The sequence below is a fragment of the Megascapheus bottae genome, chromosome 5, assembly GCF_031878675.1.
Source record: "Megascapheus bottae isolate mThoBot1 chromosome 5, mThoBot2.hap1, whole genome shotgun sequence".
Lineage (NCBI taxonomy): Eukaryota > Metazoa > Chordata > Mammalia > Rodentia > Geomyidae > Megascapheus > Megascapheus bottae.
The window spans coordinates 55,696,930-55,713,385 of record NC_143513.1 but is presented as its reverse complement, the minus strand read 5'-3'; the positions used below and the strand labels follow the sequence as shown (position 1 = coordinate 55,713,385).

The following is a 16,456-nucleotide window of genomic DNA, read 5'->3' as shown; positions in this document are numbered from 1 at the left end:
TCATCTTGTTTCCCCCCCCTTCCCTATCCAATTTCAAATAACCAAATACAAATATATCCTATATATCAGGCAACAAAGTGAGATACTGTAACAATATGAGATAACCAGGGGACAGCAAAAGAGATGAGAGATAACATAGTATCTTAAGAACAACAATCATTCATTATATGGCTTATGTTTCTATATCCTAGAGATCCTTTCATTTAGTGTCATACTATATGACCTTTTGTATCAAAGTTTGCTCTATTGTAAATCTCTGCTAGGAGAGCCCAAGGGAAAGTATTACTTTTAACGCATGATATCTACTTCTATTGCTTGTAAAATAAGAATAGGATTTCAAGATTCAAAAATGCGTAGAATTCTTTCTTTTAAACCAATAACAAAAGTTTTCATCCAAAGACAGCATAACGCCATGAATTCCAAAGCAGGGAATGGAGCAGACCAGAAAAGAGATGGAAGGCAAGGTAGGATGCTATGGCTGATGATAACCTTGATCCATTCTTTAAGTTAAACCATTTCAACTTTTGGTGAAGCTTCATTCCACCCTTGTTGTCACTGCCAGGTGTTGCAGTCCCTGCGACATAACAGTTCTAGGCCATTATATCCAAGGGCTGTGCTGACCCAGATCACCCTGCTTGGGCTTTGGCTCCTACCAGATGGCTTTACAGGGTATTCTGCTTGCCCCTACCACCTATGCCCTTACTCTGCCTACTTCTGTCCATTTTTGCACCAACCTTTCCTCTGTTTTCTTCTTCCCTGAGGGCACGCCCTGCCACCCAACCATGGAACAGGCCAGGATCCCAACCTAAAGGGTGTCCTTGGACAGAGAGCCTGGACAGGCCTTCAAGGCTTGCTCTGGACCTGGGAAGCCTCCCTGCCTCCTTGCGCCGTCCTCTCTTCCTTCCCTCTTGCCTCTCTCGTGCGTCTTGCGTCGCCTCCTTGCGCAGGTTCTCTCCACTGTCCCTCCTGCCCCATGCAAGGGCCAAGAACCGGTCCCGAAGGGTGTCCTGGCCCAGGTCCCCCTGCCAGGCCTTTGTCACTGGCCGGGTGGCCCTCCGGGGAACTCTGCTCGCGCCAAAACCCTCTGTCCTCTGCTGTCATCCTTTCCACTCCTCGGCCATCCTTTCCACTCCTGCCCCTCCCCTGCGTCCCCAACTTAACACCCAACCCTGGGACGGGCCAGGACCCGGTCCCCAAGGGGTGTCCTGGCCTGGCCGATATAGCCCAGCCCAGCCTTCAGGGCCTAGGCTTGGGCCTGGAAGCCACCCTCCCTCCTTGTGCTGTCCTCTCTTCCTTCCTTCTTGCTTCACTCCTGCCCATTGCATCACCTACTTGCATGGGTTCTCTCCACTATCTCTGCTGCCCCATGCAAGGGCCTGGACCCTGACCCGAAGGATGTCCTTGGCTAGACATCCTGGCCCGGCCTTCAAGGCCTGGGGCAGTGCCCGGGCCACCTTCCTGTGTCCTTGCGCCATCCACACTTCTTAACACCTCGCACCGGCTTCTTGCTTTGCCCCTTGCGTGGGTCCTCCAAACTGCCTTCCAGCCCCATGAAAGGGCCAGGACCCCGTCCCGATGGGCTGTCCTGGCCCAGGTCAAACTGTGCGGCCTTTATGGCAGGCTGGGTGGCCTTCCGGTGTACCCCGCATGTGCCTAACCCCTCTAACTTTTGCTGTCATTTCTCGGGCCATCCTTTTTACTCCTGCACCTCCCTACATCCCCAACTTGCCACCCAACACTGGGACAGGCCAGGACCCCGTCCCGAAAGGGTGTCCTGGCTTGGTTTGGCCTGGCTTGGCCCAGGCAGCCCAATCCCGACCTTAAGGGCCTAGACTCGGGACTGGCAGCCACCCTCCCTCCTTGCGCCGTCCTCTCTTCCTTCCCTCTTGCTCTCTCATGAGTCTTTGCATCGCCTCCTTGCACGGGTTCTCTCCACTGTCACTCCTGCCCCACATACGGGCCAGGATCCTGTCCCGAAGGGCTGTCCTGGCCCAGGTCCCCGTGACCGGACACTGTGGCCGGCACGAGGGCCTTCCGGGGAACTCCTCTCTTCACGACACCATTTGCCCCAGCCCTGCCTCCTGCTCCCAACAGCGTGATTCCCACCTTGGCCCCCAATCCCGTTAGAGGACAGGACCCCGTCCCGAAAGGGTGTCCTGGCCAGGCCTGGCCCAGACAGCCCGGCCCGGCTTTCAGGACCTAGGCTCGGGCCTGGCAGACACCCTCCCTCTAACGCTGTCCTCTCTTCCTTACCTCTTGCCTCTCTCATGAGTGTTTGCGTTACATCCTTGGGCGGTTCTCTCCACTGTCCCTCCTGCCCCACGCAAGGGCCAAGAGCCCATCCCGAAGGGCTGTCCTGGCCCAGGTCCCCGTGACCGGACACTGTGGCTGGCACGAGGGCCTTCCGGGGAACTCCTCTCTCCACGACACCATTTGCCCCAGCCCTGCCTCCTGCTCCCAACAGCGTGATTCCCACCTTGGCCCCCAATCCCGTTAGTGGACAGGACCCCGTCCCGAAAGGGTGTCCTGGCCTGGGCTGGTCCAAACAGCCCGGCCCAGCCTTCATGGCCGAGGGCCGTGCCCGGGCCACCCCCCTGCGTCCTTGCGCCGTCCTCGCTTCCTTCCCTCTTGCCTCTTTCGTGCGTATTTGCGTCACCTCCTTGCGCAGGTTCTCTGCACTGTCCCTCCAGCCCCACGCAAGGGCCAGGACCCTGTCCCGAAGGGCTGTCCTGGCCCAGGTCCCCGTGCCCGGCCTCTGTGGCCCGCCCGGTGGCCTTCCGGGGAACTCTGCTTGCACTGACCCTGCCTCCTGCTCTCTTGTGTCCTTCCCTCCCTCCTAACCCCCTGCCCCTCCCCGGCCTCCCCTCCCTACCTGCGGCCCTTCCCTTGACATCTTTCCTGTCCCTGCCCAGTCCCTCTCACCCCTCCCTTCCACCCAAAGGCGGGACTGGCCAGGACCCCGATCCCGGTTTGGGGCTTTTGGTCACAGCCTTGTGCCAGGTCTTCATGGCCTGCTCTGTGGCTGCGGAGGCTCACTCGCCTCCACTGGCCATCTTGCCACCCGCACATCAACAGCTTGACCCCGGTGATGCCCTCGTCTGTCCCCTTGGCTTGAGTCAGTCCAGGACCCCATCCCGAAAGGGCGTCCTTGGCCAGACTCTGCTTGTGCCGACATCCTCTACCCCTGCCCTGCCCTGCCCTGCCCTGCCCTGCCTCCTGCTCCCTCCGCCTCCCCCTGTGTTTCCCCGCAACCCCCAATCCAGTGAGAGGCCAGGACCCCGTCCCGAAAGGGTGTCCTGGCCTGGGCTGGCCCAAACAGCCCTGCCCTGCCCCACCCCTGCCCTGCCCTGCCCTGCCCTACCCTCCGCCTCCCCCTGTGTTTCCCCGCAACCCCCCAATCCAGTGAGAGGCCAGGACCCCGTCCCGAAAGGGTGTCCTGGCCTGGGCTGGCCCAAACAGCCCGGCTCGGCCTTCATGGCCGAGGGCCGTGCCCGGGCCACCCCCCTGCGTCCTTGCGCCGTCCTCTCTTCCTTCCCTCTTGCCTCTCTTGTGCGTCTTTGCGTCGCCTCCTTGCGCGGGTTCTCTGCACTGTCCCTTCTGCCCCACGCAAGGGCCAGGACCCCGTCCCGAAGGGCTGTCCTGGCCCAGGTCCCCGTGCCCGGCCTCTGTGGCCGGCCGGTGGCCTTCAGGGGAACTCCTCTCGCGCCGACATCCTCTACACCTGCCCTGCCCTGCCCTGCCCTGCCCTGCCCTACCCTCCTCCTCCCCCTGTGTTTCCCCGCAACCCCCCAATCCAGTGAGAGGCCAGGACCCCGTCCCGAAAGGGCGTCCTTGGCCAGACTCTGCTTGTGCCGACATCCTCTACCTCTGCCCTGCCCTGCCCTGCCCTACCCCTGCCCTGCCCTGCCCTGCCCTGCCCTGCCCTACCCTCCGTCTCCCCCTGTGTTTCCCCGCAACCCCCCAATCCAGTGAGAGGCCAGGACCCCGTCCCGAAGGGCTGTCCTGGCCCAGGTGCCCGTGCCCGTCCTCTGTGGCCCGCCCGGTGGCCTTCCGAGGAACTCTGCTTGTGCTGACCCTGCCTCCCGGTCTCTTGTGTCCTTCCCTCCCTCCTAACCCCCTGCCCCTCCCCGGCCTCCCCTCACTACCTGCTGGCTTCCCCTGACATCCTTCCTGTCCCTGCCCAGTCCCTCGCACCCCCTCCCTTCCACCCAAAGGCGGGACTGGCCAGGACCCCGATCCCGGTTTGGGGCTTTTGGTCACAGCCTTGTGCCAGGTCTTCATGGCCTGCTCTGTGGCTGCGGAGGCTCACTTGCCTCCACTGGCCATCTTGCCACCCGCACATCAACAGCTTGACCCCGGTGATGCCCTCGTCTGTCCCCTTGGCTTGAGTCAGTCCAGGACCCCATCCCGAAAGGGCGTCCTTGGCCAGACTCTGCTTGTGCCGACATCCTCTACCCCTGCCCTGCCCTGCCCTGCCCTGCCCTGCCTCCTGCTCCCTCCGCCTCCCCCTGTGTTTCCCCGCAACCCCCCAATCCAGTGAGAGGCCAGGACCCCGTCCCGAAAGGGTGTCCTGGCCTGGGCTGGCCCAAACAGCCCTGCCCTGCCCCACCCCTGCCCTGCCCTGCCCTGCCCTACCCTCCGCCTCCCCCTGTGTTTCCCCGCAACCCCCCAATCCAGTGAGAGGCCAGGACCCCGTCCCGAAAGGGTGTCCTGGCCTGGGCTGGCCCAAACAGCCCGGCGCGGCCTTCATGGCCGAGGGCTGTGCCCGGGCCACCCCCCTGCGTCCATGCGCCGTCCTCTCTTCCTTCCCTCTTGCCTCTCTCGTGCGTCTTTGCGTCGCCTCCTTGCGCGGGTTCTCTGCACTGTCCCTCCTGCCCCACGCAAGGGCCAGGACCCCGTCCCGAAGGGCTGTCCTGGCCCAGGTCCCCGTGCCCGGCCTCTGTGGCCGGCCGGTGGCCTTCAGGGGAACTCCTCTCGCGCCGACATCCTCTACCCCTGCCCTGCCCTGCCCTGCCCTGCCCTACCCTACCCTCCGCCTCCCCCTGTGTTTCCCCGCAACCCCCCAATCCAGTGAGAGGCCAGGACCCCGTCCCGAAAGGGTGTCCTGGCCTGGGCTGGCCCAAACAGCCCGGCCCGGCCTTCATGGCCGAGGGCCGTGCCCGGGCCACCCCCTGCGTCCTTGCGCCGTTCTCTCTTCCTTCCCTCTTGCCTCTCTCGTGCGTCTTTGCGTCGCCTCCTTGCGCGGGTTCTCTGCACTGTCCCTCCTGCCCCACGCAAGGGCCAGGACCCCGTCCCGAAGGGCTGTCCTGGCCCAGGTCCCCGTGCCCGGCCTCTGTGGCCGGCCGGTGGACTTCAGGGGAACTCCTCTCGCGCCGACATCCTCTACCCCTGCCCTGCCCTGCCCTGCCCTGCCCTGCCCTACCCTCCGCCTCCCCCTGTGTTTCCCCGCAACCCCCCAATCCAGTGAGAGGCCAGGACCCCGTCCCGAAAGGGTGTCCTGGCCTGGGCTGGCCCAAACAGCCCGGCCCGGCCTTCATGGCCGAGGGCTGTGCCCGGGCCACCCCCCTGCGTCCTTGCGCCGTCCTCTCTTCCTTCCCTCTTGCCTCTCTCGTGCGTCTTTGCGTCGCCTCCTTGCGCGGGTTCTCTGCACTGTCCCTCCTGCCCCACGCAAGGGCCAGGACCCCGTCCCGAAGGGCTGTCCTGGCCCAGGTCCCCGTGCCCGGCCTCTGTGGCCGGCCGGTGGCCTTCAGGGGAACTCCTCTCGCGCCGACATCCTCTACCCCTGCCCTGCCCTGCCCTGCCCTGCCCTGCCCTGCCCTGCCCTGCCCTACCCTCCGCCTCCCCCTGTGTTTCCCCGCAACCCCCCAATCCAGTGAGAGGCCAGGACCCCGTCCCGAAAGGGTGTCCTGGCCTGGGCTGGCCCAAACAGCCCGGCCCGGCCTTCATGGCCGAGGGCCGTGCCCGGGCCACACCCCTGTGTCCTTGCGCCGTTCTCTCTTCCTTCCCTCTTGCCTCTCTCGTGCGTCTTTGCGTCGCCTCCTTGCGCGGGTTCTCTGCACTGTCCCTCCTGCCCCACGCAAGGGCCAGGACCCCGTCCCGAAGGGCTGTCCTGGCCCAGGTCCCCGTGCCCGGCCTCTGTGGCCGGCCGGTGGACTTCAGGGGAACTCCTCTCGCGCCGACATCCTCTACCCTGCCCTGCCCTACCCCTGCCCTGCCCTGCCCTGCCCTGCCCTGCCCTGCCCTACCCTCCGCCTCCCCCTGTGTTTCCCCGCAACCCCCCAATCCAGTGAGAGGCCAGGACCCCGTCCCGAAAGGGCGTCCTTGGCCAGACTCTGCTTGTGCCGACATCCTCTACCTCTGCCCTGCCCTGCCCTGCCCTACCCCTGCCCTGCCCTGCCCTGCCCTGCCCTGCCCTACCCTCCGCCTCCCCCTGTGTTTCCCCGCAACCCCCCAATCCAGTGAGAGGCCAGGACCCCGTCCCGAAAGGGCGTCCTTGGCCAGACTCTGCTTGTGCCGACATCCTCTACCTCTGCCCTGCCCTGCCCTGCCCTACCCCTGCCCTGCCCTGCCCTGCCCTGCCCTACCCTACGTCTCCCCCTGTGTTTCCCCGCAACCCCCCAATCCAGTGAGAGGCTAGGACCCCGTCCCGAAGGGCTGTCCAGGCCCCGGTGCCCGTGCCCGTCCTCTGTGGCCCGCCCGGTGGCCTTCCGAGGAACTCTGCTTGCGCTGACCCTGCCTCCCGCTCTCTTGTGTCCTTCCCTCCCTCCTAACCCCCTGCCCCTCCCCGGCCTCCCCTCACTACCTGCTGCCCTTCCCCTGACATCCTTCCTGTCCCTGCCCAGTCCCTCGCTCCCCCTCCCTTCCACCCAAAGGCGGGACTGGCCAGGACCCCGATCCCGGTTTGGGGCTTTTGGTCACAGCCTTGTGCCAGGTCTTCATGGCCTGCTCTGTGGCTGCGGAGGCTCACTCGCCTCCACTGGCCATCTTGCCACCCGCACATCAACAGCTTGACCCCGGTGATGCCCTCGTCTGTCCCCTTGGCTTGAGTCAGTCCAGGACCCCATCCCGAAAGGGCGTCCTTGGCCAGACTCTGCTTGTGCCGACATCCTCTACCCCTGCCCTGCCCTGCCCTGCCCTGCCCTGCCTCCTGCTCCCTCCGCCTCCCCCTGTGTTTCCCCGCAACCCCCCAATCCAGTGAGAGGCCAGGACCCCGTCCCGAAAGGGTGTCCTGGCCTGGGCTGGCCCAAACAGCCCTGCCCTGCCCCACCCCTGCCCTGCCCTGCCCTGCCCTACCCTCCGCCTCCCCCTGTGTTTCCCCGCAACCCCCCAATCCAGTGAGAGGCCAGGACCCCGTCCCGAAAGGGTGTCCTGGCCTGGGCTGGCCCAAACAGCCCGGCGCGGCCTTCATGGCCGAGGGCTGTGCCCGGGCCACCCCCCTGCGTCCATGCGCCGTCCTCTCTTCCTTCCCTCTTGCCTCTCTCGTGCGTCTTTGCGTCGCCTCCTTGCGCGGGTTCTCTGCACTGTCCCTCCTGCCCCACGCAAGGGCCAGGACCCCGTCCCGAAGGGCTGTCCTGGCCCAGGTCCCCGTGCCCGGCCTCTGTGGCCGGCCGGTGGCCTTCAGGGGAACTCCTCTCGCGCCGACATCCTCTACCCCTGCCCTGCCCTGCCCTGCCCTGCCCTGCCCTACCCTCCGCCTCCCCCTGTGTTTCCCCGCAACCCCCCAATCCAGTGAGAGGCCAGGACCCCGTCCCGAAAGGGCGTCCTTGGCCAGACTCTGCTTGTGCCGACATCCTCTACCTCTGCCCTGCCCTGCCCTGCCCTACCCCTGCCCTGCCCTGCCCTGCCCTGCCCTACCCTCCGTCTCCCCCTGTGTTTCCCCGCAACCCCCCAATCCAGTGAGAGGCCAGGACCCCGTCCCGAAGGGCTGTCCTGGCCCAGGTGCCCGTGCCCGTCCTCTGTGGCCCGCCCGGTGGCCTTCCGAGGAACTCTGCTTGCGCTGACCCTGCCTCCCGCTCTCTTGTGTCCTTCCCTCCCTCCTAACCCCCTGCCCCTCCCCGGCCTCCCCTCACTACCTGCTGCCCTTCCCCTGACATCCTTCCTGTCCCTGCCCAGTCCCTCGCACCCCCTCCCTTCCACCCAAAGGCGGGACTGGCCAGGACCCCGATCCCGGTTTGGGGCTTTTGGTCACAGCCTTGTGCCAGGTCTTCATGGCCTGCTCTGTGGCTGCGGAGGCTCACTCGCCTCCACTGGCCATCTTGCCACCCGCACATCAACAGCTTGACCCCGGTGATGCCCTCGTCTGTCCCCTTGGCTTGAGTCAGTCCAGGACCCCATCCCGAAAGGGCGTCCTTGGCCAGACTCTGCTTGTGCCGACATCCTCTACCCCTGCCCTGCCCTGCCCTGCCCTGCCTCCTGCTCCCTCCGCCTCCCCCTGTGTTTCCCCGCAACCCCCCAATCCAGTGAGAGGCCAGGACCCCGTCCCGAAAGGGTGTCCTGGCCTGGGCTGGCCCAAACAGCCCTGCCCTGCCCCACCCCTGCCCTGCCCTGCCCTGCCCTACCCTCCGCCTCCCCCTGTGTTTCCCCGCAACCCCCCAATCCAGTGAGAGGCCAGGACCCCGTCCCGAAAGGGTGTCCTGGCCTGGGCTGGCCCAAACAGCCCGGCGCGGCCTTCATGGCTTAGGGCCGTGCCCGGGCCACCCCCCTGCGTCCTTGATCCGTCCTCTCTTCCTTCCCTCTTGCCTCTCTCGTGCGTCTTTGCGTCGCCTCCTTGCGCGGGTTCTCTGCACTGTCCCTCCTGCCCCACGCAAGGGCCAGGACCCCGTCCCGAAGGGCTGTCCTGGCCCAGGTCCCCGTGCCCGGCCTCTGTGGCCGGCCGGTGGCCTTCAGGGGAACTCCTCTCGCGCCGACATCCTCTACCCCTGCCCTGCCCTGCCCTGCCCTGCCCTTCCTGCCCTACCCTCCGCCTCCCCCTGTGTTTCCCCGCAACCCCCCAATCCAGTGAGAGGCCAGGACCCCGTCCCGAAAAGGTGTCCTGGCCTGGGCTGGCCTAAACAGCCCGGCCCGGCCTTCATGGCCGAGGGCCGTGCCCGGGCCACCCCCCTGCGTCCTTGCGCCGTTCTCTCTTCCTTCCCTCTTGCCTCTCTCGTGCGTCTTTGCGTCGCCTCCTTGCGCGGGTTCTCTGCACTGTCCCTCCTGCCCCACGCAAGGGCCAGGACCCCGTCCCGAAGGGCTGTCCTGGCCCAGGTCCCCGTGCCCGGCCTCTGTGGCCGGCCGGTGGACTTCAGGGGAACTCCTCTCGCGCCGACATCCTCTACCCCTGCCCTGCCCTGCCCTGCCCTGCCCTGCCCTGCCCTACCCTCCGCCTCCCCCTGTGTTTCCCCGCAACCCCCCAATCCAGTGAGAGGCCAGGACCCCGTCCCGAAAGGGTGTCCTGGCCTGGGCTGGCCCAAACAGCCCGGCCCGGCCTTCATGGCCGAGGGCCGTGCCCGGGCCACCCCCCTGCGTCCTTGATCCGTCCTCTCTTCCTTCCCTCTTGCCTCTCTCGTGCGTCTTTGCGTCGCCTCCTTGCGCGGGTTCTCTGCACTGTCCCTCCTGCCCCACGCAAGGGCCAGGACCCCGTCCCGAAGGGCTGTCCTGGCCCAGGTCCCCGTGCCCGGCCTCTGTGGCCGGCCGGTGGCCTTCAGGGGAACTCCTCTCGCGCCGACATCCTCTACCCCTGCCCTGCCCTGCCCTACCCCTGCCCTGCCCTGCCCTGCCCTACCCTCCGCCTCCCCCTGTGTTTCCCCGCAACCCCCCAATCCAGTGAGAGGCCAGGACCCCGTCCCGAAAGGGCGTCCTTGGCCAGACTCTGCTTGTGCCGACATCCTCTACCTCTGCCCTGCCCTGCCCTGCCCTACCCCTGCCCTGCCCTGCCCTGCCCTGCCCTACCCTCCGTCTCCCCCTGTGTTTCCCCGCAACCCCCCAATCCAGTGAGAGGCCAGGACCCCGTCCCAAAGGGCTGTCCTGGCCCAGGTGCCCGTGCCCGTCCTCTGTGGCCCGCCCGGTGGCCTTCCGAGGAACTCTGCTTGCGCTGACCCTGCCTCCCGCTCTCTTGTGTCCTTCCCTCCCTCCTAACCCCCTGCCCCTCCCCGGCCTCCCCTCACTACCTGCTGCCCTTCCCCTGACATCCTTCCTGTCCCTGCCCAGTCCCTCGCACCCCCTCCCTTCCACCCAAAGGCGGGACTGGCCAGGACCCCGATCCCGGTTTGGGGCTTTTGGTCACAGCCTTGTGCCAGGTCTTCATGGCCTGCTCTGTGGCTGCGGAGGCTCACTCGCCTCCACTGGCCATCTTGCCACCCGCACATCAACAGCTTGACCCCGGTGATGCCCTCGTCTGTCCCCTTGGCTTGAGTCAGTCCAGGACCCCATCCCGAAAGGGCGTCCTTGGCCAGACTCTGCTTGTGCCGACATCCTCTACCCCTGCCCTGCCCTGCCCTGCCCTGCCCTGCCTCCTGCTCCCTCCGCCTCCCCCTGTGTTTCCCCGCAACCCCCCAATCCAGTGAGAGGCCAGGACCCCGTCCCGAAAGGGTGTCCTGGCCTGGGCTGGCCCAAACAGCCCTGCCCTGCCCCACCCCTGCCCTGCCCTGCCCTGCCCTACCCTCCGCCTCCCCCTGTGTTTCCCCGCAACCCCCCAATCCAGTGAGAGGCCAGGACCCCGTCCCGAAAGGGTGTCCTGGCCTGGGCTGGCCCAAACAGCCCGGCGCGGCCTTCATGGCTTAGGGCCGTGCCCGGGCCACCCCCCTGCGTCCTTGATCCGTCCTCTCTTCCTTCCCTCTTGCCTCTCTCGTGCGTCTTTGCGTCGCCTCCTTGCGCGGGTTCTCTGCACTGTCCCTCCTGCCCCACGCAAGGGCCAGGACCCCGTCCCGAAGGGCTGTCCTGGCCCAGGTCCCCGTGCCCGGCCTCTGTGGCCGGCCGGTGGCCTTCAGGGGAACTCCTCTCGCGCCGACATCCTCTACCCCTGCCCTGCCCTGCCCTGCCCTGCCCTGCCCTGCCCTACCCTACCCTCCGCCTCCCCCTGTGTTTCCCTGCAACCCCCCAATCCATTGAGAGGCCAGGACCCCGTCCCGAAAGGGTGTCCTGGCCTGGGCTGGCCCAAACAGCCCGGCCCGGCCTTCATGGCCGAGGGCCGTGCCCGGGCCACCCCCTGCGTCCCTGCGCCGTTCTCTCTTCCTTCCCTCTTGCCTCTCTCGTGCGTCTTTGCGTCGCCTCCTTGCGCGGGTTCTCTGCACTGTCCCTCCTGCCCCACGCAAGGGCCAGGACCCCGTCCCGAAGGGCTGTCCTGGCCCAGGTCCCCGTGCCCGGCCTCTGTGGCCGGCCGGTGGACTTCAGGGGAACTCCTCTCGCGCCGACATCCTCTACCCCTGCCCTGCCCTGCCCTGCCCTGCCCTGCCCTACCCTCCGCCTCCCCCTGTGTTTCCCCGCAACCCCCCAATCAAGTGAGAGGCCAGGACCCCGTCCCGAAAGGGTGTCCTGGCCTGGGCTGGCCCAAACAGCCAGGCCCGGCCTTCATGGCCGAGGGCCGTGCCCGGGCCACCCCCCTGCGTCCTTGATCCGTCCTCTCTTCCTTCCCTCTTGCCTCTCTCGTGCGTCTTTGCGTCGCCTCCTTGCGCGTGTTCTCTGCACTGTCCCTCCTGCCCCACGCAAGGGCCAGGACCCCGTCCCGAAGGGCTGTCCTGGCCCAGGTCCCCGTGCCCGGCCTCTGTGGCCGGCCGGTGGCCTTCAGGGGAACGCCTCTCGCGCCGACATCCTCTACCCCTGCCCTGCCCTGCCCTGCCCTGCCCTGCCCTGCCCTACCCTCCGCCTCCCCCTGTGTTTCCCCGCAACCCCCCAATCCAGTGAGAGGCCAGGACCCCGTCCCGAAAAGGTGTCCTGGCCTGGGCTGGCCTAAACAGCCCGGCCCGGCCTTCATGGCCGAGGGCCGTGCCCGGGCCACCCCCCTGCGTCCTTGCGCCGTTCTCTCTTCCTTCCCTCTTGCCTCTCTCGTGCGTCTGTGCGTCGCCTCCTTGCGCGGGTTCTCTGCACTGTCCCTCCTGCCCCACGCAAGGGCCAGGACCCCGTCCCGAAGGGCTGTCCTGGCCCAGGTCCCCGTGCCCGGCCTCTGTGGCCGGCCGGTGGACTTCAGGGGAACTCCTCTCGCGCCGACATCCTCTACCCCTGCCCTGCCCTGCCCTACCCCTGCCCTGCCCTGCCCTGCCCTGCCCTACCCTCCGCCTCCCCCTGTGTTTCCCCGCAACCCCCCAATCCAGTGAGAGGCCAGGACCCCGTCCCGAAAGGGCGTCCTTGGCCTGACTCTGCTTGTGCCGACATCCTCTACCTCTGCCCTGCCCTGCCCTGCCCTACCCCTGCCCTGCCCTGCCCTGCCCTGCCCTGCCTCCTGCTCCCTCCGCCTCCCCCTGTGTTTCCCCGCAACCCCCCAATCCAGTGAGAGGCCAGGACCCCGTCCCGAAAGGGTGTCCTGGCCTGGGCTGGCCCAAACAGCCCTGCCCTGCCCCACCCCTGCCCTGCCCTGCCCTGCCCTACCCTCCGCCTCCCCCTGTGTTTCCCCGCAACCCCCCAATCCAGTGAGAGGCCAGGACCCCGTCCCGAAAGGGTGTCCTGGCCTGGGCTGGCCCAAACAGCCCGGCGCGGCCTTCATGGCCGAGGGCTGTGCCCGGGCCACCCCCCTGCGTCAATGCGCCGTCCTCTCTTCCTTCCCTCTTGCCTCTCTCGTGCGTCTTTGCGTCGCCTCCTTGCGCGGGTTCTCTGCACTGTCCCTCCTGCCCCACGCAAGGGCCAGGACCCCGTCCCGAAGGGCTGTCCTGGCCCAGGTCCCCGTGCCCGGCCTCTGTGGCCGGCCGGTGGCCTTCAGGGGAACTCCTCTCGCGCCGACATCCTCTACCCCTGCCCTGCCCTGCCCTGCCCTGCCCTGCCCTGCCCTGCCCTACCCTCCGCCTCCCCCTGTGTTTCCCCGCAACCCCCCAATCCAGTGAGAGGCCAGGACCCCGTCCCGAAAAGGTGTCCTGGCCTGGGCTGGCCTAAGCAGCCCGGCCCGGCCTTCATGGCCGAGGGCCGTGCCCGGGCCACCCCCCTGCGTCCTTGCGCCGTTCTCTCTTCCTTCCCTCTTGCCTCTCTCGTGCGTCTTTGCGTCGCCTCCTTGCGCGGGTTCTCTGCACTGTCCCTCCTGCCCCACGCAAGGGCCAGGACCCCGTCCCGAAGGGCTGTCCTGGCCCAGGTCCCCGTGCCCGGCCTCTGTGGCCGGCCGCTGGACTTCAGGGGAACTCCTCTCGCGCCGACATCCTCTACCCCTGCCCTGCCCTGCCCTGCCCTGCCCTGCCCTGCCCTGCCCTACCCTCCGTCTCCCCCTGTGTTTCCCCGCAACCCCCCAATCCAGTGAGAGGCCAGGACCCCGTCCCGAAGGGCTGTCCTGGCCCAGGTGCCCGTGCCCGTCCTCTGTGGCCCGCCCGGTGGCCTTCCGAGGAACTCTGCTTGCGCTGACCCTGCCTCCCGCTCTCTTGTGTCCTTCCCTCCCTCCTAACCCCCTGCCCCTCCCCGGCCTCCCCTCACTACCTGCTGCCCTTCCCCTGACATCCTTCCTGTCCCTGCCCAGTCCCTCGCACCCCCTCCCTTCCACCCAAAGGCGGGACTGGCCAGGACCCCGATCCCGGTTTGGGGCTTTTGGTCACAGCCTTGTGCCAGGTCTTCATGGCCTGCTCTGTGGCTGCGGAGGCTCACTCGCCTCCACTGGCCATCTTGCCACCCGCACATCAACAGCTTGACCCCGGTGATGCCCTCGTCTGTCCCCTTGGCTTGAGTCAGTCCAGGACCCCATCCCGAAAGGGCGTCCTTGGCCAGACTCTGCTTGTGCCGACATCCTCTACCCCTGCCCTGCCCTGCCCTGCCCTGCCCTGCCTCCTGCTCCCTCCGCCTCCCCCTGTGTTTCCCCGCAACCCCCCAATCCAGTGAGAGGCCAGGACCCCGTCCCGAAAGGGTGTCCTGGCCTGGGCTGGCCCAAACAGCCCTGCCCTGCCCCACCCCTGCCCTGCCCTGCCCTGCCCTACCCTCCGACTCCCCCTGTGTTTCCCCGCAACCCCCCAATCCAGTGAGAGGCCAGGACCCCGTCCCGAAAGGGTGTCCTGGCCTGGGCTGGCCCAAACAGCCCGGCGCGGCCTTCATGGCTTAGGGCCGTGCCCGGGCCACCCCCCTGCGTCCTTGATCCGTCCTCTCTTCCTTCCCTCTTGCCTCTCTCGTGCGTCTTTGCGTCGCCTCCTTGCGCGGGTTCTCTGCACTGTCCCTCCTGCCCCACGCAAGGGCCAGGACCCCGTCCCGAAGGGCTGTCCTGGCCCAGGTCCCCGTGCCCGGCCTCTGTGGCCGGCCGGTGGCCTTCAGGGGAACTCCTCTCGCGCCGACATCCTCTACCCCTGCCCTGCCCTGCCCTGCCCTGCCCTTCCTGCCCTACCCTCCGCCTCCCCCTGTGTTTCCCCGCAACCCCCCAATCCAGTGAGAGGCCAGGACCCCGTCCCGAAAAGGTGTCCTGGCCTGGGCTGGCCTAAACAGCCCGGCCCGGCCTTCATGGCCGAGGGCCGTGCCCGGGCCACCCCCCTGCGTCCTTGCGCCGTTCTCTCTTCCTTCCCTCTTGCCTCTCTCGTGCGTCTTTGCGTCGCCTCCTTGCGCGGGTTCTCTGCACTGTCCCTCCTGCCCCACGCAAGGGCCAGGACCCCGTCCCGAAGGGCTGTCCTGGCCCAGGTCCCCGTGCCCGGCCTCTGTGGCCGGCCGGTGGACTTCAGGGGAACTCCTCTCGCGCCGACATCCTCTACCCCTGCCCTGCCCTGCCCTGCCCTGCCCTGCCCTCCGCCTCCCCCTGTGTTTCCCCGCAACCCCCCAATCCAGTGAGAGGCCAGGACCCCGTCCCGAAAGGGTGTCCTGGCCTGGGCTGGCCCAAACAGCCCGGCCCGGCCTTCATGGCCGAGGGCCGTGCCCGGGCCACCCCCCTGCGTCCTTGCGCCGTTCTCTCTTCCTTCCCTCTTGCCTCTCTCGTGCGTCTTTGCGTCGCCTCCTTGCGCGGGTTCTCTGCACTGTCCCTCCTGCCCCACGCAAGGGCCAGGACCCCGTCCCGAAGGGCTGTCCTGGCCCAGGTCCCCGTGCCCGGCCTCTGTGGCCGGCCGGTGGACTTCAGGGGAACTCCTCTCGCGCCGACATCCTCTACCCTGCCCTGCCCTGCCCTACCCCTGCCCTGCCCTGCCCTGCCCTGCCCTGCCCTACCCTCCGCCTCCCCCTGTGTTTCCCCGCAACCCCCCAATCCAGTGAGAGGCCAGGACCCCGTCCCGAAAGGGCGTCCTTGGCCAGACTCTGCTTGTGCCGACATCCTCTACCTCTGCCCTGCCCTGCCCTGCCCTACCCCTGCCCTGCCCTGCCCTGCCCTGCCCTACCCTACGTCTCCCCCTGTGTTTCCCCGCAACCCCCCAATCCAGTGAGAGGCTAGGACCCCGTCCCGAAGGGCTGTCCAGGCCCAGGTGCCCGTGCCCGTCCTCTGTGGCCCGCCCGGTGGCCTTCCGAGGAACTCTGCTTGCGCTGACCCTGCCTCCCGCTCTCTTGTGTCCTTCCCTCCCTCCTAACCCCCTGCCCCTCCCCGGCCTCCCCTCACTACCTGCTGCCCTTCCCCTGACATCCTTCCTGTCCCTGCCCAGTCCCTCGCTCCCCCTCCCTTCCACCCAAAGGCGGGACTGGCCAGGACCCCGATCCCGGTTTGGGGCTTTTGGTCACAGCCTTGTGCCAGGTCTTCATGGCCTGCTCTGTGGCTGCGGAGGCTCACTCGCCTCCACTGGCCATCTTGCCACCCGCACATCAACAGCTTGACCCCGGTGATGCCCTCGTCTGTCCCCTTGGCTTGAGTCAGTCCAGGACCCCATCCCGAAAGGGCGTCCTTGGCCAGACTCTGCTTGTGCCGACATCCTCTACCCCTGCCCTGCCCTGCCCTGCCCTGCCCTGCCTCCTGCTCCCTCCGCCTCCCCCTGTGTTTCCCCGCAACCCCCCAATCCAGTGAGAGGCCAGGACCCCGTCCCGAAAGGGTGTCCTGGCCTGGGCTGGCCCAAACAGCCCTGCCCTGCCCCACCCCTGCCCTGCCCTGCCCTGCCCTACCCTCCGCCTCCCCCTGTGTTTCCCCGCAACCCCCCAATCCAGTGAGAGGCCAGGACCCCGTCCCGAAAGGGTGTCCTGGCCTGGGCTGGCCCAAACAGCCCGGCGCGGCCTTCATGGCCGAGGGCTGTGCCCGGGCCACCCCCCTGCGTCCATGCGCCGTCCTCTCTTCCTTCCCTCTTGCCTCTCTCGTGCGTCTTTGCGTCGCCTCCTTGCGCGGGTTCTCTGCACTGTCCCTCCTGCCCCACGCAAGGGCCAGGACCCCGTCCCGAAGGGCTGTCCTGGCCCAGGTCCCCGTGCCCGGCCT

The 16,456-nt window shown here is 67.4% G+C and overlaps 1 long non-coding RNA gene across 1 annotated transcript in view; it reads left to right on the top strand.

The window, feature by feature from the left end:
• The first annotated feature begins 397 nt into the window (after positions 1 to 397).
• Positions 398 to 16,456, top strand: part of LOC150063427 (uncharacterized) — a 90,803-nt gene continuing 74,744 nt past the window's right edge. The window contains exon 1 of the long non-coding RNA XR_016535423.1: positions 398 to 464. This is a non-coding gene — a long non-coding RNA (uncharacterized LOC150063427). The remainder of the gene's footprint in view (positions 465 to 16,456) is intronic.